This window comes from Carassius gibelio, chromosome B22, assembly GCF_023724105.1.
Source record: "Carassius gibelio isolate Cgi1373 ecotype wild population from Czech Republic chromosome B22, carGib1.2-hapl.c, whole genome shotgun sequence".
Lineage (NCBI taxonomy): Eukaryota > Metazoa > Chordata > Actinopteri > Cypriniformes > Cyprinidae > Carassius > Carassius gibelio.
In genome coordinates this window covers 42,779,505-42,782,004 of record NC_068417.1, presented here as the reverse complement: position 1 = coordinate 42,782,004, position 2,500 = coordinate 42,779,505, and the positions used below count along the sequence as shown (strand labels likewise).

At 40.6% G+C, this 2,500-nt stretch overlaps 5 non-coding genes across 5 annotated transcripts; all 5 read right to left on the bottom strand.

Moving 5' to 3' along the window:
- Positions 1-312: 312 nt before the first annotated feature.
- Positions 313-431, bottom strand: LOC127996321 (5S ribosomal RNA). Its single transcript, XR_008169231.1, has one exon. It is a non-coding gene; the product is annotated as a 5S ribosomal RNA (ribosomal RNA).
- A 363-nt stretch (positions 432-794) lies between these two features.
- Positions 795-913, bottom strand: LOC127999773 (5S ribosomal RNA). The gene has a single exon (XR_008172583.1). It is a non-coding gene; the product is annotated as a 5S ribosomal RNA (ribosomal RNA).
- A 514-nt stretch (positions 914-1,427) lies between these two features.
- Positions 1,428-1,546, bottom strand: LOC128000814 (5S ribosomal RNA). The gene has a single exon (XR_008173589.1). It is a non-coding gene; the product is annotated as a 5S ribosomal RNA (ribosomal RNA).
- A 367-nt stretch (positions 1,547-1,913) lies between these two features.
- On the bottom strand, positions 1,914-2,032 carry LOC128004755 (5S ribosomal RNA). Its single transcript, XR_008177433.1, has one exon. It is a non-coding gene; the product is annotated as a 5S ribosomal RNA (ribosomal RNA).
- Positions 2,033-2,252: 220 nt separating this feature from the next.
- LOC127998997 (5S ribosomal RNA) lies at positions 2,253-2,371 on the bottom strand. Its single transcript, XR_008171821.1, has one exon. It is a non-coding gene; the product is annotated as a 5S ribosomal RNA (ribosomal RNA).
- Between the last annotated feature and the right edge of the window lie 129 nt (positions 2,372-2,500).

Below are 2,500 nucleotides of genomic sequence, written 5' to 3'. Positions count from 1 at the left end.
AATGAAAGATTATTATATAATTCGTGAAATTTTTCAAAAAGATTAAAGCACCTGGTATTCCCAGGCAGTCTCCCATCCATGTACTAACCAGGCCCAAACCTGCAAATATTCAGAGATCGGGCATTGACTCTATTTTTTGGCAAAATTATTATATACTAAGTGAAAAATGTCCAAAAAGCTTACAGCACCTGGTATTCCCAGGCAGTCTCCCATCCATGTACTAACCAGGCCCAAACCTGCTAATATTCAGAGATTGGCATTGACTCTATTTTTTGGCAAAATTATTATATACTAAGTGAAAAATTTCCAAAAAGCTTACAGCACCTGGTATTCCCAGGCGGTCTCCCATCCAAGTACTAACCAGGCCCAAACCTGCTTAGCTTCCGAGATCAGACGAGATCGGGCATAGCCAGGATGGTATGGCCGTAAGCAAAGTCTGCTGCAAAGAGAGGGCTATTTAAAGATCAGCCAATCTTATCGCCAGTACATTATATAAGAAGGAATGAAAACCCAAAAGCTTAAAGCACCTGGTATTCCTAGGCAGTCTCTCATCAAAGTACTAATCAGACCTAAACCTGCTAAGATTCAGAGATCGGGCATTGACTCTTTTTTTTTTTTTATGAAAGATTATTATATAATTCGTGAACTTTTCCAAAAAGATTAAAACACCTGGTATTCCCAGGCAGTCTCCTATCCATGTACTAAGCAGGCCCAAACCTGCTAATATTCAGAGATCAGGCATTGACTCTATTTTTTGGCAAAATTATTATATACTAAGTGAAAAATGTCCAAAAAGCTTACAGCACCTGGTATTCCCAGGCGGTCTCCCATCCAAGTACTAACCAGGCCCAAACCTGCTTAGCTTCCGAGATCAGACGAGATCCGGCATAGCCAGGTTGGTATGGCCGTAAGCGAAGTCTGCTGCAAAGAGAGGGCTATTTAAAGACCAGCCAATCTTATCGCCAGTACATTATTTAAGTAGGAAAGAAAACCCAAAAGCTTAAAGCACCTGGTATTCCTAGGCAGTCTCTCATCAAAGTACTAACCAGACCTAAACCTGCTAAGATTCAGAGATCGGGCATTGACTCTTTTTTTTTTTTTTTTTTTTTTTTTTAAATGAAAGATTATTATATAATTCGTGAAATTTTCCAAAAAGATTAAAGCACCTGGTATTCCCAGGCAGTCTCCCATCCATGTACTAACCAGGCCCAAACCTGCAAATATTCAGAGATCGGGCATTGACTCTATTTTTTGGCAAAATTATTATATACTAAGTGAAAAATGTCCAAAAAGCTTACAGCACCTGGTATTCCCAGGCAGTCTCCCATCCATGTACTAACCAGGCCCAAACCTGCTAATATTCAGAGATTGGCATTGACTCTATTTTTTGGCAAAATTATTATATACTAAGTGAAAAATTTCCAAAAAGCTTACAGCACCTGGTATTCCCAGGCGGTCTCCCATCCAAGTACTAACCAGGCCCAAACCTGCTTAGCTTCCGAGATCAGACGAGATCAGGCATAGCCAGGATGGTATGGCCGTAAGCGAAGTCTGCTGCAAAGAGAGGGCTATTTAAAGACCAGCCAATCTTATCGCCAGTACATTATATAAGTAGGAATGAAAACCCAAAAGCTTAAAGCACCTGGTATTCCTAGGCAGTCTCTCATCAAAGTACTAATCAGACCTAAACCTGCTAAGATTCAGAGATCGGGCATTGACTCTTTTTTTTTTTTTTTTTATGAAAGATTATTATATAATTCGTGAAATTTTCCAAAAAGATTAAAACACCTGGTATTCCCAGGCAGTCTCCCATCCATGTACTAAGCAGGCCCAAACCTGCTAATATTCAGAGATCAGGCATTGACTCTATTTTTTGGCAAAATTATTATATACTAAGTGAAAAATGTCCAAAAAGCTTACAGCACCTGGTATTCCCAGGCGGTCTCCCATCCAAGTACTAACCAGGACAAAACCTGCTTAGCTTCCGAGATCAGACGAGATTGGGCATAACCAGGTTTGTATGGCCGTAAGCGAAGTCTGCTGCAAAGAGAGGGCTATTTAAAGACCAGCCGATCTTATCGCCAGTACATTATATAAGTAGGAAAGAAACCCAAAAGCTTAAAGCACCTGGTATTCCCAGGCAGTCTCTCATCAAAGTACTAACCAGACCTAAACCTGCTAAGATTCAGAGATCGGGCATTGACTCTATTTTTTGGCAAAATTATTATATACTAAGTGAAAAATGTCCAAAAAGCTTACAGCACCTGGTATTCCCAGGCGATCTCCCATCCAAGTACTAACCAGGCCCAAACCTGCTTAGCTTCCGAGATCAGACGAGATCGGGCATAGCCAGGTTGGTATGGCCATAAGCGAAGTCTACTGCAAAGAGAGGGCTATTTAAAGAACAGCCAATCTTATCGCCAGTACATTATATAAGTAGTAAAGAAAACCCAAAAGCTTAAAGCACCTGGTATTCCCAGGCAGTCTCTCATCAAAGTAC